Source organism: Schistocerca americana, chromosome 7 (genome assembly GCF_021461395.2).
Source record: "Schistocerca americana isolate TAMUIC-IGC-003095 chromosome 7, iqSchAmer2.1, whole genome shotgun sequence".
Classification (NCBI taxonomy): Eukaryota; Metazoa; Arthropoda; class Insecta; order Orthoptera; family Acrididae; genus Schistocerca; species Schistocerca americana.
Window position 1 is genome coordinate 443,393,751 of NC_060125.1, and position 20,133 is coordinate 443,413,883.

The following is a 20,133-nucleotide window of genomic DNA, read 5'->3' on the forward strand; positions in this document are numbered from 1 at the left end:
AGAGTACAGTTGTTATATGGGAAGTGCACATCTCGTCTGGATACCAACACATCTTCAGTAGTGCAGTGTGCAATCAAGTACATCTCCATAGCTCAAAGGTCAGCTTATCTGGCTGCTATGCATAGGACACAGGTCAGGTTCCTGGTACTGCCAGGGATTTTTTCCTTGGTGGGAAGACTGGAACTAGGTGCACTCAGCCTAGTAAGGAGCTAATCAAGTGAGATGTAGTGGTTTGAAGGTCAAGAAAACAGACAACATCCGAGAGAGCAGTATGCCCCTCCATTCCGCATCTGAATGACACCATTGGCAGACGATGACATGGCGATCAGTCAGTTGGCCCTAATTGGCCCATCTGGACTAGAATGCAGGGTTTTGCTTTGCCGTTTTTGTTCAATAATGAAATTTCCAGTCTGACAAGAGCAAATATATGAATAGTAAATTAATAATTATCTAGTTGGTTGGATGATTTGCGGGAAGGGACCAAACAGCGAGGTCATTGGTTCCATTGGATTAGGGAAGGCTGTGCCCTCTCAAAGGAACCATTCCAGCACTTGCCTGAATTGATTTAGGGAAATCATGGAAAACCTAAATCAGTATGGCTGGATGTGGGTTTTGAACCATCGGCTTCCCAAATATGAGTCCAGTGTGATGACCACTGCACCACCTTGCTTGGTAATTATCTAGTCTGAACGAGAATAATGCTAGTGACATAGATCTATTAGATCTATTGCCTGCATTTAAACTCTAGTTGAAAGGCTATTTGTCACAACGGGAAGATTATAGAGGGGTACTGACAGGCCTGGATTGGGGCGGGGGAGAAACTGGGGTCTCTGCCTCGAGCAGCAATTTCAGAGGGTGCCAAATTTATATTCTTGAAGAAAGAAACCTTGTTTCTCAAAGCACCTAGCATCCAGTGCATGTTGGTCTATCCATTATTCACATGATTTTGAAATGAATCCGAGTTGGGTTTTGAACAATTCTGAATGCATTCTAAGTTGATTTCTGAACAAATCATAGGTTGATTTTTGAATGCGTGAGTAGTGTACATGATGTCTCTGCCAGAGGAATCCCCATCGCATCTATAAATAAAATTCTTTCTCACAGACAGAAGGGGATGGGACTATGTGAGCTGAGACGAATAAAACTGAATGGATGAATGCAAATCGCTGTTTGTTTATGTGGTTAATTAGGTGTGTGAATGATCAGTGTTGTTATAACTATTAGTAAAATACACACGCTCAGACTACCAGAGTGAAAATAAACGACTAACATGTAAGAAAGATTACGTATTATCTTCTTGGTGTACCAAAAAGAATGAAATTTTGACAGGAATTTTTTGCCCAAAGGTTATACTACTAAGGGCCAGTTGTATAGTCCGCAGTTAGCAGCCACTTAAGTTCTACTCTCGGAATAGCATGGAAAACGTATTGTATGAACATGTAATGACACCTAAATGGATAATAAATGTGGGATAACTAAACTGGCAATTCTGGCAGGGCTTGTGAAGTTAACCAGAGAATGAGTTTTGACAATGGCAGAACAGTTACAGAATTAGTGATGACAAGATTGTTTGTTAGAACAAGGAAGGAGAAGAAACGGGGACATCACATAAATTATATGAAAGAATGATGATGATTCCAAATTTATATAAAAACTTCATGCTACCACTTTTCAGTCTCATGCTTGAGAAACTTGCACATATGAATGAAATGTGAAACTATTTCCTAACATAAAACATAAAGTTTTTGCCCCAGTTCCGAAATATCATAGATCCGGGGCTGCGTGCTGAATATCTTTGTAACGAAATTACAATGAAATGAATACCCCTAGCTGCATACAGGCATTGATATAAGTCAATGAGGACAGTTGAAAATGTGCAGACGCACAAACAGTGCCCAAACTCTTAAGGGTAATGAGTATAATAGGCACGGGAACTATGAATATCGTGCAGGACAACAGGTTGGGAATGTGGGTCTCACAGGAGGTGTGCCAGAGATAAGCCCCAGCGGTCCCACTATTCTCTGCGTCCTTGGTGGCTCAGATGCATAGTGTGTCTGCCATGTAAGCAGGAGATCCCGGGTCCGAGTCCTGGTCGGGGCACACATTTTCAAATGTCCCCATTGACTTATATCAATGCCTGTATGCAGCTAGGGGTATTCATTTAACTGTAGTGATGTGACTTACCATCCGAAAGCGCTGGCAGGTCGATAGAAACCCACTTCCTTTCGTCTTTCCCTCTCCTTCCCTCTTTCCTGATGAGGCAACAGTTTGTTGCGAAAGCTTGAATTTTGTGTGTATGTATGTGTCTGTTTGTGTTTCTATCGACCTGTCAGCGCTTTCGGATGGTAAGTCACATCATCTTTTGGCTGGGTAGCCTGTGGCGCGTGACTCAAATCGTGGCGCGCATTCAAATCCGGGCAACACGGGCCCTAGTATTACTAGGCCCGTGTTGCAGATTAATTAACGTCCGGTTGGTTGCGCAACACTCTGATAAGCTTTCCTGTGCATCGCAGTTTGAAAGCTATTGACATTGATTTGGCTGGACAGTTCAATAAACAACAGTTGATTGGAGGTCCAAATGCGAAAGCGCTGGCAGGTCGAAAGACACACAAACACAAACATACACACAAAATTCAAGCTTTCACAACAAACTGTTGCCTCATCAGGAAAGAGGGAAGGAGAGGGAAAGACAAAAGGATGTGGGTTTTAAGGGAGAGGGTAAGGAGTCATTCCAATCCCGGGAGCGGAAAGAGTTACCTTAGGGGGAAAAAAGGACGGGTATACACTCCCACACACACACACACATCCGTCCACACATATACAGACACAAGCAGACATATTTAAAGACAAAGAGTTTGGGCAGAGATGTCAGTCGAGGCGGAAGTGCAGAGGCAAAGATGATGTTGAATGACAGGTGAGGTATGAGCGGCGGAACTTGAAATTAGCGGAGGTTGAGGCCTGGTGGGTAACGGGAAGAGAGGATATATTGAAGAGCAAGTTCCCATCTCTGGAGTTCGGATAGGTTGGTGTTGCTGGGAAGTATCCAGATAACCCGTACGGTGTAACACTGTGCCAAGATGTGCTGGCCGTGCACCAAGGCATGTTTAGCCACAGGGTAATCCTCATTACCAACAAACACTGTCTGCCTGTGTCCATTCATGCGAATGGACAGTTTGTTGCTGGTCATTCCCACATAGAATGCATCACAGTGTAGGCAGGTCAGTTGGTAAATCACGTGGGTGCTTTCACATGTGGCTCTGCCTTTGATCGTGTACACCTTCCGGGTTACAGGACTGGAGTAGGTGGTGGTGGGAGGGTGCATGGGACAGGTTTTACACCGGGGGCGGTTACAAGGATAGGAGCCAGAGGGTAGGTAAGGTGGTTTGGGGATTTCATAGGGATGAACTAACAGGTTATGAAGGTTAGGTGGATGGCGGAAAGACACTCTTGGTGGAGTGGGGAGGATTTCATGAAGGATGGATCTCATTTCAGGGCAGGATTTGAGGAAGTCGTATCCCTGCTGGAGAGCCACATTCAGAGTCTGGTCCAGTCCCGGAAAGCATCCTGTCACAAGTGGGGCACTTTTGTGGTTCTTCTGTGGGGGATTCTGGGTTTGAGGGGATGAGGAAGTGGCTCTGGTTATTCGCTTCTGTACCAGGTCGGGAGGGTAGTTTCAGGATGCGAAAGCTGTTGTCAGGTTGTTGGTGTAATGGTTCAGGGATTCCGGACTGAAGCAGATTCGTTTGCCACGAAGACCTAGGCTGTAGGGAAGGGACCGTTTGATGTGGAATGGGTGGCAGCTGTCATAATGGCAGTACTGTTGCTTGTTGGTGGGTTTGATGTGGACGGACGTGTGAAGCTGGCCATTGGACAGGTGGAGGTCAACGTCAAGGAAAGTGGCATGGGATTTGGAGTAGGACCAGGTGAATCTGATGGAACCAAAGGAGTTGAGGTTGGAGAGGAAATTCTGGAGTTGTTCTTCACTGTGAGTCCAGATCATGAAGATGTCATCAATAAATCTGTACCAAACTTTGGGTTGGCAGGCCTGGGTAACCAAGAAGGCTTCCTCTAAGTGACCCATGAATAGGTTGGCGTATGAGTGGGCCATCCTGGTACCTACGGCTGTTCCCTTTAATTGTTGGTATGTCTGGCCTTCAAAAGTGAAGAAGTTGTGAGTCAGGATGAAGCTGGCTAAGGTGATGAGGAAAGAGGTTTTAGGTAGGGTGGCAGGTGATCGGCGTGAAAGGAAATGCTCCATCGCAGCGAGGCCCTGGACATGTGGAATATTTGTGTATAAGGAAGTGGCATCAATGGTTACAAGGATGGTTTCTGGGGGTAACACATTGGGTAAGGATTCCAGGCGTTCGAGAAAGTGGTTGGTGTCTTTGATGAAGGATGGAAGACTCATGTAATGGGTTGAAGGTGTTGATCTACGTAGGCAGAGATACGTTCTGTGGGGGCTTGGTAACCAGCTACAATGGGGCGGCCGGGATGATTGGGTTTGTGGATTTTAGGAAGAAGGTAGAAGGTAGGGGTGCGGTGTGTCGGTGGGGTCAGGAGGTTGATGGAGTCAGGTGAAAGGTTTTGCAGGGGGCCTAAGGTTCTGAGGATTCCTTGAAGCTCCGCCTGGCCATCGGGAATGGGGTTACCTTGGCAAACTTTGTATGTGGTGTTGTCTGAAAGCTGACGCAGTCCCTCAGCCACATATTCCCGACGATCAAGTACCACGGTCGTGGAACCCTTGTCCGCCGGAAGAATGACAATGGATCGGTCAGCCTTCAGATCACGTATATCCGGGGCTTCAGCAGTGGTGATGTTGGGAGTAGGCTTAAGGTTTTTTAAGAAGGATTGTTATGCAAGGCTGGAAGTCAGAAATTCCTGGAAGGTTTGGAGAGGGTGATTTTGAGGAAGAGGAGGTGGGTCCCACTGCGACGGAGGACGGAACTGTTCCAGGCAGGGTTCAATTTGGATGGTGTCTTGGGGAGTTGGATCATTAGGAGTAGGATTAGGATCATTTTTCTTCGTGGCAAAGTGATATTTCCAGCAGAGAGTACGAGTGTAGGACAGTAAATCTTTGACGAGGGCTGTTTGGTTGAATCTGGGAGTGGGGCTGAAGGTGCGGCCTTTGGATAGGACAGAGGTTTCGTATTGGGAGAGAGGTTTGGAGGAAAGGTTAACTACTGAATTAGGGTGTTGTGGTTCCAGATTGTGTTGATTGGAATTTTGAGGTTTTGGAGGGAGTGGAGCTGGAAGTGGGAGATTGAGTACATGGGAGAGACTGGTTGTGAAGGGTGAGTGAGTTGCCTTTCCGGAGGTGGGAAACCAGGAGATTGGATAGTTTTTTGAGGTGGAGGGTGGCATGCTGTTCTGATTTACGGTTGGCCTGTAGGAGGATGCTCTGAACAGCCGGTGTGGATGTGGGAGAGGAAAGATTAAGGACTTTTATTGAGGATAGGAGTTGACGGGTGTGTCCATTGGCTGAGTTGATGTGCAGGTGAAGGATTAGGTGGGTGAGGGCAATGGATTGTTCAGTTTGGAACTGGTATAGGGACTGATGGAAAGAAGGGTTGCAGCCAGAGATGGGAACTTTAAGTGTGAGGCCTTTGGGGGTAATGCCAAATGTCAGGCAAGCCTGAGAAAATAGAATACGGGAGCGTACACGATCAAAGGCAGAGCCACATGTGAAAGCACCCACGTGATTTACCAACTGACCTGCCTACACTGTGATGCATTCTATGTGGGAATGACCAGCAACAAACTGTCCATTCGCATGAATGGACACAGGCAGACAGTGTTTGTTGGTAATGAGGATCACCCTGTGGCTAAACATGCCTTGGTGCACGCCCAGCACATCTTGGCACAGTGTTACACCGTACGGGTTATCTGGATACTTCCCACCAACACCAACCTATCCGAACTCCGGAGATGGGAACTTGCTCTTCAATATATCCTCTCTTCCCGTTACCCACCAGGCCTCAATCTCCGCTAATTTCAAGTTGCCGCCACACATACCTCACCTGTCATTCAACATCATCTTTGCCTCTGCACTTCCGCCTCGACTGACATCTCTGCCCAAACTCTTTGTCTTTAAATATGTCTGCTTGTGTCTGTATATGTGTGGATGGATATGTGTGTGTGTGTGCGAGTGTATACCTGTCCTTTTTTCCCCCTAAGGTAAGTCTTTCCGCTCCCGGGATTGGAATGACTCCTTACCCTCTCCCTTAAAACCCACATCCTCTCATCTTTCCCTCTCCTTCCCTCTTTCCTGACGAAGCAACCGTTTGTTGCGAAAGCTAGAATTTTGTGTGTATGTTTGTGTTTGTTTGTGTGTCTATCGACCTGCCAGCACTTTCGTTCGGTAAGTCACATCATCTTCGTTTTTAGATATATTTTTCCCACGTGGAATGTTTCCCTCTATTATATTGATATCATTAATTTGAACCCAACAATTATGTTTGTTATTGTCACTGTTGCATTTCGAAATCTTTTCTGTCATCTTATTTTCTCTTTCTGTTTTTGCCAGTAGTTTCACCTTGTATTCACCAACCCCTTTTTACCGTAATCTGCTATACAATTTTATCCCGCCTATATATACTCAATAATACGTAACCCACTTGCAAACCATAACCAAAAAAATTTTTTTTGCCGCTTTCAACACTACCGCCACTATAAAATCCACCATTTCTAGTTCACAAACAGTTCCTTTCACCTTTTAAACAACCATTTCGGCTGGTTCTAATAACTTTCGCTTTATTTCCATTTCCGTTTTTCCCACATCACTGATAATTTTTAGCCGCTTCCCACAGGTTTTAACGTCATTATTTCTTCGTCAGACAATTGTTAGCCTCATTTTCATAATCTGCCACCACAAAACCACTCCTTTTAATATATTACACGCAGTTTTTTCGAAATTTTCCCGAATTTCTCCGTCCTTTAACGTGTTTTGGCGGGAACACAACCACCTAACCTTTGTGCACGTCGTTGTCTACCAACCTAAGTCCAACATAGCCCAGCTGTAACCAACATCTTTTCGCCTTTTTTCACACCAGATCTCCAGTTACTTTCCAGCACACCTTTATCTCTCCCCATATATTTTTATTTTCATTTTCATTTCAGCCTCATGTTACACTTTCCACCCTCTAATACCATGTCACCCTCACAACACCCCCACAACGACCCCATTAAGTTTTATTTACATTCCCTCCGCAAACATGCTTTCGCCCTAGCCAGATTACGCTCCCATATTCTATTTTCTCAGGCTTGTCCGACATTTGGCATTACCCCCAAAGGCCTCACACTTAAAGTTTCCATCTCTGGCTGCAACCCTTCTTTCCATCAGTCCCTATACCAGTTCCAAACTGAACAATCCATTGCCCTCACCCACCTAATCCTTCACCTACACATCAACTCAGCCAATGAACACACCCGTCAACTCCTATCCTTAATAAAAGTGGGGCTGTTCAGAGCATCCTCCTATAGGCCAACCGTAAATCAGAACAGCATGCCACCCTCCACCTCAAAAAACTATCCAATCTCCTGGTTTCCCACCTCCGGAAAGGCAACTCACTCACCCTTCACAACCTTTCCAGCAATCCTCGACCTCCTCTCATTGCACACAAACCCAGTCTCTCCCATCTACTCAATCTCCCACTTCCAGCTCCACTCCCTCCAAAACCTCAAAATTCCAATCAACACAATCTGGAACCACAACACCCTAATTCAGTAGTTAACCTTTCCTCCAAACCTCTCTCCCAATACGAAACCTCTGTCCTATCCAAAGGCCTCGCCTTCAGCCCCACTCCCAGATTCAACCAAACAGCCCTCGTCAAAGATTTACTGTCCTACACTCGTACTCTCTGCTGGAAATATCACTTTGCCACGAAGAAAAATGATCCTAATCCTACTCCTAATGATCCAACTCCCCAAGACACCATCCAAATTGAACCCTGCCTGGAACAGTTCCGTCCTCCGTCGCAGTGGGACCCACCTCCTCTTCCTCAAAATCACCCTCTCCAAACCTTCCAGGAATTTCTGACTTCCAGCCTTGCATCTCAATCCTTCTTAAAAAACCTTAAGCCTACTCCCAACATCACCACTGCTGAAGCCCCGGATATCCGTGATCTGAAAGCTGACCGATCCATCGTCATTCTTCCGGCGGACAAGGGTTCCACGACCGTGGTACTTGATCGTCGTGAGTATGTGGCTGAGGGACTGCGTCAGCTTTCAGACAACACCACATACAAAGTTTGCCAAGGTAACCCCATTCCCGATGTCCAGGCGGAGCTTCAAGGAATCCTCAGAACCTTAGGCCCCCTGCAAAACCTTTCACCTGACTCCATCAACCTCCTGACCCCACCGACACACCGCACCCCTAACTTCTACCTTCTTCCTAAAATCCACAAACCCAATCATCCCGGCCGCCCCATTGTAGCTGGTTACCAAGCCCCCACAGAACGTATCTCTGCCTACGTAGATCAACACCTTCAACCCATTACATGCAGTCTCCCATCCTTCATCAAAGACACCAACCACTTTCTCGAATGCCTGGAATCCTTAACCAATCTGTTACCCCCGGAAACCATCCTTGTAACCATTGATGCCACTTCCTTATACACAAATATTCCACACGTCCAGGGCCTCTCTGCAATGGAGCATTTCCTTTCACGCCGATCACCTGCCACCCTACCTAAAACCTCTTTCCTCATCACCTTAGCCAGCTTCATCCTGACCCACAACTTCTTCACTTTTGAAGGCCAGACATACCAACAATTAAAGGGAACAGCCATGGGTACCAGGATGGCCCCCTCGTACGCCAACCTATTCATGGGTCGCTTAGAGGAAGCCTTCTTGGTTACCCAGGCCTGCCAACCCAAAGTTTGGTACAGATTTATTGATGACATCTTCATGATCTGGACTCACAGTGAAGAACAACTCCAGAATTTCCTCTCCAACCTCAACTCCTTTGGTTCCATCAGATTCACCTGGTCCTACTCCAAATCCCATGCCACTTTCCTTGACGTTGACATCCCCCTGTCCAATGGCCAGCTTCACACGTCCGTCCACATCAAACCCACCAACAAGCAACAGTACCTCCATTATGACAGCTGCCACCCATTCCACATCAAACGGTCCCTTCCCTACAGCCTAGGTCTTCGTGGCAAATGAATCTGCTCCAGTCCGGAATCCCTGAACCATTACACCAACAACCTGACAACAGCTTTCGCATCCCGAAACTACCCTCCCGACCTGGTACAGAAGCAAATAACCAGAGCCACTTCCTCATCCCCTCAAACCCAGAATCCCCCACAGAAGAACCACAAAAGTGCCCCACTTGTGACAGGATACTTTCCGGGACTGGACCAGACTCTGAATGTGGCTCTCCAGCAGGGATACGACTTCCTCAAATCCTGCCCTGAAATGAGATCCATCCTTCATGAAATCCTCCCCACTCCACCAAGAGTGTCTTTCCGCCGTCCACCTAACCTTCATAACCTGTTAGTTCATCCCTATGAAATCCCCAAACTACCTTACCTACCCTCTGGCTCCTATCCTTGTAACCGCTCCCGGTGTAAAACCTGTCCCATGCACCCTCCCACCACCACCTACTCCAGTCCTGTAACCCGGAAGGCGTAAACGATCAACGGCAGAGCCACATGTGAAAGCACCCACGTGATTTACCAACTGACCTGCCTACACTGTGATGCATTCTATGTGGGAATGACCAGCAACAAACTGTCCATTCGCATGAATGGACACAGGCAGACAGTGTTTGTTGGTAATGAGGATTACCCTGTGGCTAAACATGCCTTGGTGCACGGCCAGCACATCTTGGCACAGTGTTACACCATACGGGTTATCTGGATACTTCCCACCAACACCAACCTATCCGAACTCCGGAGATGGGAACTTGCTCTTCAATATATCCTCTCTTCCCGTTACCCACCAGGCCTCAATCTCCGCTAATTTCAAGTTGCTGCCGCTCATACCTCACCTGTCATTCAGCATCATCTTTGCCTCTGCACTTCCGCCTCGACTGACATCTCCGCCCAAACTCTTTGTCTTTAAATATGTCTGTGTGTCTGTATATGTGTGGATGGATATGTGTGTGTGTGCGCGAGTGCATACCCGTCCTTTTTTCCCCCCAATGTAAGTCCCTCCACTCCCGGGACTGGAACGACTCCCCACCCTCTCCCTTAAAACCCACATCCCCTCGTCCCTCCCCCTCCCTCCCTCCTTCCCTATGAGGCAACAGTTCGTCGCGAAAGCTTGAATTTTGTGTGTATGTTTGTGTGTCTGTCGACCTGCCAGCACTTTCATTTGGTAAGTCACATCATCTTTGTTTTTATATATACACACACACACACACACACACACACACACACACACACACACACACACACAACAATGTGAAGCTGAACTACTGGCTGACCTAAAGTAAACAACAAGGGAAGAAAAGAATTCACATAGGGAAGTTCCTCCATATTCTACAGAAAATCCTATGCTGACTAGGCTGTTTCCTTACTGTGGCTTATGGATGATCTATTTTACTCTGAGAGTGAGGAGTTTCTTATGTCAATTTAGGAACAAATGGTAAGGACACTAAACTGCCAAATGGACACTCCAGACATGAGTGACTGACAGATGCAAGAAAGGCAGGTCAGCAGGTGTCTGAACAGCAAATATAATCACCAGCTGCCTGAGAATGTGCTTGAGTAAATGTAACCAATTAGCAAATTTAATACACCAAAAACTGGTCATTACCCTTGGATTATTGAAAAAGACACTCCTCCACATTATAAACATGCTTTTCTTCTTCTTCTTCTTCTTCCTCCTCTTCCTCCCCCCCCCCCCCCTCCACCTTCTTTTTGGGGGCAGGTGGGGATTTGGGGGGGGGGGGGGGGGATAAAAACATCATCTGCTGGGATGAAATGTTTGTAAATTGTTAATTTAGAACATATAATGACACTATTCGTACTTAATAAATAGCATTATTAACAGTGCCTTATACAGAAGGGCACAGAAAAATGAAGACACAGTTTGATAGTTAGTATCTTTGGAACAAACTGACATTTCATTGCAATTTTGTGCAGTATTGTAGTCTAATGTTTTCTCACGAGATCTTGGTGTGTGTTTTCTAGCAGATGACAGTGCAGCAGTGAATGAAGTAAACTTGTGAGTGGTTTATTTAAGGATATATTCATGTGTGAATACTTCATGTCGTCCATAAACTCCATGTGCATATAATGAGACATTATGATGAGCACTTCTTTACTGGAAGCTTACTGAACGAGAGAATGGCTCCCAAGTAGGCGTGGGTCAGTGACTGTTAAAGACGTTTAAAGTATCAGGCCGGACTAAATATCTTCTGGCTGCTTTTGGGTGTGAACCTGTTTCTGAGACAGTCAGTAACATTGCACAATTTAGCTTGGGATATTAAATGTGGACTTGATAGCCATTTTCCTTGTTTTAAAGACAATAAAGCAACAAAATTAAATTTTTGACATTTTTTTCAAATGACTCATGCAAGAATCCCAAACGCTCAATAGTTTAATTAACTGTCAAATACTACCCAAGGACTGGAGTTATGTGGCTTTTGCATGGTCGGTATTTAGTCAAATTTTCATCAACGCTGTTTTTGTTGGTTAAACAGAACCTACCATTGCAGAGTGAAGGGGCAGACAACTTGTAGCCTAACCAGGTAGGTAGACATATTGTTTAAAGGACATTGAGAGACCAACCTGCCCATCCACATTTGGTGCATTTAGTGCTCGGGAAAAGTGCATATAGCACTCAGGGAAATGCAAAGTTCAGTGTCAAATGAACTGCAAAAGCAGCAGTGTAAATCCTGTGCTTGAAAGACCCATGCGTGTCCAGATAAACTTTTGAACTGAGGCGATAGGAGGAGGACTTAAATACAGTACAGATACCATGAACAGTATTAATGGAGGGACAGGACACAGCAGGCAAAAAGATCAGAGAACTACAGGAATGCCAATGGGAGCAGTTGAGAGCAGCGAGCAGTAGCAGATCAGCAGCAGGAGTAGTTAGCAGCTGTGGATGGTGCTGTGGGGTCCCAGAAACTAGGTCAGAGCCTTTGGCGGGTAGACTCGCAGTAGCATCTCGCCATGTTGGCAACATGGAGAAAAAGCTAAGTAGTGTTTTGCTTCATTTGGTGTGTGAGTGAGGAAAGAAACTTGTCAAAATGGAGAAAAGTGATATGCCTGTAATAAGTGAAAGGAAGGAGGGTGTAAATTTTGATGATTCAGTACACGCTGATGATAATATAAAAGGAAATTTTAGCTTCGATGTGTCTCATATTAATGACAGTAATTATCCAAATTCAATATCTGACACTTATAGGTCAATTAATGAACAAAATGCAGTGAAAGCTGAATGTTACGTTGGCACCAGATCTTGTGAAGGAAATGAAAAGGACGCCAAGTTTTGAAGTTGATGAGAAAATTATAAGAACTCCTATTCAAGAAACAAGTAGGGAACAGATGCCTGTGCCTAATGTTAAATTAGTACCATTTACTGTCACTGAACTTGCCTTGGAGGCTGGTGAGCAGAAAGTTAGCATTGCAACCATGTTCCAAAACATATGAAACAGATGGTTGGTAGTAGCAGTAGTATTATGAATGGAGTGAGATCAGAAATAAATGGATTAAGTAATGAAATGAATAGTAAAATAAATGGACTGGTCAATGAAATGAACACAAAAGTTAATGAACTTGGGTCAGATGTGGACAGTAAAATAAGTGGATTTGTTTTTTAAATTAGTCAGGTGTTTACAAAACAGTCAGAACAGTTTGATAATAAAGTGAAAAATTTTAAAGAGGATATTCAGCAGGATTGGTTGGTTGGTTGATTTGGGGGAGGGGACCAAACAGTGAGGTCACCGGTCCCATCAGATTATGGAAGGATTAGGAAGGAAGTCGGTTCTGCCCTTTCACAGAAACTATCCCAGCATTTGCCTGAAGCAATTTAGGGAAATCACGGAAAACCTAAATCACGACAGCCAGACACGGGTTTGAACCGTCACCCTCCTGAATGTGAGTCCCGTGTGCTAATCACTGTGCCACCTCGCTTGGTAAATTCAGGAAGAAATGGATCACAGAATTTCAGGCTTAAGTGATTCTGTAAAAAAATGAGATATCACAGCTTAACGACAGCATGAAAGGACACATTTTCCATGTAAACAAGAATGTAAGAATGGTATTGTAACAGTAAAAGGTGAGCTAACCCCACATATGAAACAAGTTGCTGAAGGTAGTAAACAGCAAGGTGAACAGTTAAGTGCTGACTTGAATAGAGTACAGGCCCAAGTAAATCATATGGAAAAACAGTGTAATTAGGACCATAAAATTCTGGATGGTAAAATTAAGGAGGGAAGTGACAAATGTAAACTGTTCATAGGGCATGTGTGTGCAAGAATAACTGATTTAGAAACTAACTTGTCAGAATTTAGTATAGCAGTAAATGGTGACCTGCAAGAGAATGACATTAGACTAACAAATGTAGAACAGAAAAATACTAACAGTAGTAGTCATGTAATAATAAATAGTGTTGCAGAATCATCTGAAATTGCTTTTTTTAAGCCCAATAAGAGTGTGCATTCCAAAGAGCTCTGGACTAATTATAAGGATGTGTTGCTTGGGTCATGTAATGACAAACAGAAAATACACTTTGTTGTAGCTAATCTTATGGGAGAAGCTCGTGTTTGGGGGAATTTAGTCGTAGCCAATTATGACAGCAGGGAAAGTTTTAAAGAGGCTTTCTTTGAGGAATACTGGGGGAAAAGAAAACAGATGGAAGTATTAGACAGCTTTTGGTCAGGTGAAAAGTTTAACCCAAAGAAAGACACTATTAAGAGGTTTGTACGGAAGTTGGTAACTACTTTGCCTTACATGACTGCCAAGATAGAAACAGAACAAATTATAATGGGTTTAGAAAACAAGTTGCCTTTGTACTGGCAAAATAAATAATTTCTGCACCCAGAGAGGACATTAACAAGTTCACTGGTTACTTGGAAAGAGTAGAAAGTCTTTTGAAAGAAGAGGAAAATAATAACAAAGATTATAGGGCTCCTACTAGGCAAAATGAGGTGCACGTAAACAGAATAGGTGTGAAATGGTCTATCACAGAGGAAAGTCCAGAGGCTGAGGGGTTTTTGCTAAATACAGAAATTATGACAGGAACAGAAATGACAGTTATCAAATTCAGCAGTCAACTGAGAAGGCTGAACAGCATTTCAGACAGCCAAATGAATGGAATGCTACAGTTAATGGCAGAATAGGCAACGAGGAAAACTAACAGCAATCTGTTAGGGTGCTAGCATTTGCAGACTGCCAAAGGGCAGGTTAAATCTGCTAGCAAAGCCCTCTGTAAGCCAGTAACAAACACAACAACACAGTAGTGGTGCAGGTACTATAAACCTACTGGAGGAAAGAGAGGAAGTGAAAATATTTACTTCTCAGGGAAACATGGCAGAATTTTACGAAAGATTAAATGAAAATCGTCAATCTAGGAACATGTTTAGCAAGGGACCAGAGTTACCTGATGAGATTGTGGAGTTGGATCTTAGTCTAACTGAGCGCTGCAATGCTAAAGAGGATCCTTTAGGGATGTGGAAGAAAGCATGGTATGTGGGGAAAGTGTAGCAGAGGAAGAAGATATACCCACAGATGAAGTTTCAGGTAGAATAGAGGAGAGTCTGTCTAATAGTGATAGAGCAGTTTCAGATGTCCCTGGCCAAATTATTAGATGCACTACACATTTTAATTTTATTTGTAACAATTACATGTTAAGTAGTATATTTAATGTGATTAATCGGAAAATTTATGACAGTTGTTCACGGCACTTCTTACATTGTTGACTTTTGTATCTATTGTTGCTATGTGACACTGGATTCTTGACTAATTGTAGGTATCAACGTGCCAAGTACAGTGTAAGGGAAAGGACCTGTTCAGTGGCATTCTTGCGTGTAACTGGTATAATACTCTGTTCACTTTAATTATCAATTTCGTAATATCGACATCACAACTGATTGTTTAACAGCCAGATATTACTAACTGTGACCTTTAAAAATGGATAAAAGAGGGTACATTTCACCACGTAAAAAAGCTGAGGTCACATCCCTCGTTCGAAGGTTGGAAATGTCAGAAGCTAGCGTGAGGCTCGTAAAGAAAAAAATTGATTCAGGTGGAGAACTGAGCCCCAGAAGGAAGAATAAATGTGGAAGAAAACAAATTTTCACTCCAAGGTCAGACAGATTTCTCAAAAGAATTGCCCAGAAAACACATTTGCAACAACAAAACAGATAAAATCTCAACTGGAAGAGGCTAATGTGAATGCATCTGAAAGCACTGTTTGCAGAAAGTTGAAGGATATTGATTTCAAGGCCTGTTGACCATCCAGAAAACCAAAGTTAACAGCCACAATGAAAGCAAAGTGTCTGAAGTGGGCTAAACAGTGGTGTGATAAGGATGTGGACTTCAAAATTATATTTATGATATGATATAACCTACAAACATTTATTTGTAGTATATTAATTATGTTCCTTGATTTTTACAGGAATTCCTCAGTAATGAAAGAATGTTTGAAATTTTAACTAACAAATCTCAGTACGTGCGCTGTCGAACATGAGAAAAATTTCATCCCGACTGTATTACTCAGACTGTAAAACACGCAACTAAGGTGATGATATGGTCTGTCATCTGTGGCAAGGGTACAGGATGTCTTTACGTGGTTAAAGGCATAAGGAGCCAAGACCAGTACAAGGAAGTTCTGGAAAAACAGTTAATACCACAGTATAGAGAATGGTTCCCTAATGGGGAACCATTTATTTTTGTGCAGGATGGAGCTCCCTATCACACAGCCAAGTCAGTCAAATCCTTTCTGAAGGAACAAAATATCCTTCTGTTAGAGTGGTCAGGTAATAGTCCCGACATGAACCTCATACAAAACGTATGGGAACTAATGAAGAGGGAGGTGGCAAAAGATGTAATCACAACAGAAAAACAGCTCTTAGAGAAGATCATCCACGTGTGGTATCATCATCCACAAATGCAGGACATCATCCACGTGTGGTATCATCATCCACAAATGCAGGACATCATCCACGTGTGGCATCATCATCCACAAATGTAGTACACAGTACAGTCCTGCATCGAAAGCATGCCACATTATATTAAGACTCTCATAGCTGCAAAAGGTGGGTCAACAAGACATTAAAAGTAATGTTTTCACTTTCACAATATTTTAATTTTTGTTGTAATTATTGAAATAAAATATTTTCAAGAAATATTACATTTTATTTATTTGTTACATCACCTTAGGTATGAAGTAGACTACACACAATCATTTTATCACAATTTATGTATTAGAAAAGAAAAAAAAAATCATTAGACATAAATCAAAATTTGCTTAAAAACTGTAATGCGTCTTATAAATTGGTCAGGGACTGCAAGTAGAATGGAAGAAAGCTCACTAGATAGTGGTGCAGCTACAGAAGTAGATGAAGCTGGGGGTTATTTCGAAAATTCTGACAACATAGAAGGAAGTGTTGCAGAATCTGAGAGGATTAGAGAAGGTGAATTTTTGGAGAAATGTTTTAACTTGTCACTAGTAGACAGATTAATTAAAGCCGCCCCAATTAAAGAGGAAGATGACCCAATATATATGTGTGTTATTTCCGCAGCAGGTATAGGATTCGACAGACGTGATGTAGTGCACGATTTATTGGAAGAATCAGATCCTGAAACTGTTGAAGAATCTTTAGGACAGCTGATAATGGAGTTGCAGTTTTTGGTGAAAATGTTCATTGCTTACTTGATAGTGGTTCAGATGTATGTGTAGTGTCAAAAAATTTTGTAGATGCTATTCCTAATTGGAAATAAATAGTTATTTGCCTGTCTCCAGAATAAACACTGTAGTACCCACAGGTAAAAGTAAGAAAGCAGTAACTCATGAGATCATGTTACCTGTACAGGTTCAGGGTGAGTAACGGTACCACAAATTCCTGATAATTTTTGGGTTAAGTGTGGAAGTGCTGGTTAGGACAAATTTCTTGAAAAAATACAAAAGGAAGGTCAATTTTGGGAATAACGAAGTTGTCATAATCGTAGATGGAGAGCACTTGAAGAGTCCCGTTTGCAGAAAGAAAGTGATATCCGACAGAAGAGAAATGTGATGCACCCATATGTTGCTGCAGGAAAAAGAGAGGATATCGTGGGGTACAATCAATATGAAGAAAGGGAAGTTATTGACCTAAAGAAGTAAATACAAGAAGATGATGTCGGCAGTAGTAACTAAAAGGCCTCAGGGGACGCGCATTCTTTGTGAAATCAGGTATTTGAAGAACACTAGGCATCCTGAGTTGTTGGCAATACTATTTCCTTTTCGTTTTCATACTGTCAACCGACCTCTTCTTGATTCAGAGCTTTTGCTATCATCTGTTCTTTATTCCCTATCTTGTGTATATAGTGTACATAGTGTTTTGTAGGAGATATGGTTACTGACAAACTATTTTTGAGCAAATTTCAGTACTAAAAGCTTAACTAAAATACTAAGTAGTGGATAGGAGAGTATGTAAAAGTTTGGTAGAATAAGATTAAATAAAATGAAAGCGTGATGAAATGTGCTTCTACCTGTTCATGTAAAATTTTCAGAACAGAGACCATGCTGTTATGATTGCCAATGTACAAAGCCTCCAATGTACAAAGTCAAGAGGTTACATACAGAGATGATGGTGAACAGGTTGTGTATTTCATGACAACAACAAACTGAGGCAGTTATTGTTAGGCAGTTATTGTAAGGCAGTCATTGTAAATGCTTTCAGTAACTTTTCATTGATTGTGTGTTTGTATATACTATGTAAAGCTATGAAACAGTAGGTGTTACCATTAATATGTAAAGATTTTCTAAAAGTTGAGAAATGTGTTTACTAGCATTTGAGAGTAAAGTTGGAAAGATTTATAGTTAGAGAGATGTTTTCAGCAGTAACTTGCTTAGTGAATTTGAGTCTGAAGTGCCTTCTAATGACTACTGTTTTGGAATATTGGGCAAGGATACGGACAGTTAGAGTACCATTTTACTTTTGATTAGTAAAGGGTAGCTCACTTTTTTCTGAAGAAGAATTTATGCAGAATAGTACTTTAGTGGAGTAATGTTATCACTAGACATGTAAAGACAAGGAAATCCAAAAAATTGTCTTTGTAAATGTACTGATTATGACAAACAAACAGTGTACATTTCGGAAGAAAAATGTATAACATTCTACTTTGCAGGAAGCAAAGTAATGATTATACCCAGGTGTGAAACTGGTGTAAGACTAAATGTGAAAAGAAGTTCCCACACTGTCTCATTGATAAGTATGTGCTGAAAATATATCATTTTTTATGTAGATGCTCACAACTGCACAAAAATAAAAAGAGGTATAAGATAGGAAATGGTTCCCCCTCTCATATTATTGTTGAATGAGTCAAGGATGCCAAAAATAGCACTTTTTTGAGAAGTCTGTGAGAAAGTGTACTTAGATAAAAGAGAGATGCCCTCCATAGTACCTCTACATAGCGAAGATTATGTATTGTTCAAAAAGTCTTCATACGAATGCTCACCAAAGGTTTCATCACTACAAAATTTCTTTTTACAACGAAAATGGAAAAGTAAAGTCTTAAGGTGATTGAAGTTTGAAAAAGCAAAGTTTTCAATTATAATATTTTTTGTCAAATGGGTATTAATTTTGTTAAAAAGAATTTAAAAAATTTGAATTTTGTAGAAAACATATTTTTGTAACAATTTTTGTAAATAATTCCAATGTATTGCTATCAAGTCCAAGCCATAAAAAACTGATGTATTACTATAACCGAGTTAAATCTTTGGCAAATTTTCATTTTTCAATGAGCTCCTTGGTTGGCATTCAAAATTTTGTAAAGTATCCATGGGTAAGTGGTTTTGTTGGTTTAGTTAAAATTATGTCGTGGTAATAATTTTGGCATAATATGACCAATAATGTACTTGAAAGTAGTTTTTGGTTCATAGGAGATGTATAATGTAGCACATTATACAACTTGTCATCTTGCGTTGAAAGCGTAGATCTGGTTCTGCCACCGGCACAGCTAACGCTGGCTACTGGGCCGAGCGAGCTGTCTACTTTCTTAATGCTGCGTGCAATACATTAGACATACTCTCTATGAATGTGAAGCACTATTAAATATGAATCGATCTTTTTCACACTCAGTATACCAAAATTCTATGGTTAACACAACCATACTGTTAAAGTTTCACATCAGTTACTTCAACACTTTTGGAGATATAAATTTTACCTAAAATACGTTATAACCATGCTGGCATGGTCAAACTAAGTTAGGTATTATAAGGTATTAATCTATAGTTTCATTATCACAGATTTCTGACTTAATAAAAAGTGGTTTTGGAAATTCTTATTTCATCATGTTATCATTGTGTTAGTGTTTTGGACAGACAGAGTGTGGATACACGACATACTCGTACGTAAAGTGAGAATGTGATATTTTATTAAAACTATATAAAGGTATGCATCAGAAAGTTGTTACGCAATAGAGGAATTTGTGACTTATGTCAGAGTGAGCTTCATTTTGTAAAAGGCAGCCAGAAGAGGAGCTGAGTTTTAAATTTATTAGTAATTTATTTTGTGGAAAGGAAACACATTTTGTTTTCATTAAATTTTATTTATTTTTGGTATTATGAGATTTCTAGTCTAAATTATTTGTGGTAATCTGATTGGCTGACATTACAAATACTGCAAGTATAGAAGCACTCAGTAACATTGCATAACTGATATTGGGAAATTAAATAAGGACTTGACAGACATTTTCCTAGTTTTAAAAACAATAAAACAACTAGAAGGAAATTATTGACTTTTTTTTTTTCAAATGACTCGTGCAAGAATTCCAAATGCTCAATAGTTTCACTAACTTTCAGCTACTATTCTTTGTGTGATAGGTATTTAGTCAAATTTTCATAAACGGTTCTTTTGTCAGCTAAACCAGTATCTACCATCCCAAAGTGAAGGGGAGACAACTTGAAACCTACCAGGTAGATGGACAGATTGTTTAAAGGATAGTGAGAGACCAACCCACCAAGATATTGTTT

General features: G+C 41.9%; 1 protein-coding gene across 1 annotated transcript in view; it reads right to left on the minus strand.

Moving 5' to 3' along the window:
- The window catches only part of LOC124622666, a 122,917-nt gene that overhangs the window by 28,277 nt on the left and 74,507 nt on the right, over window positions 1-20,133 (minus strand). The gene's annotated exons all lie outside the window — the stretch shown is intronic.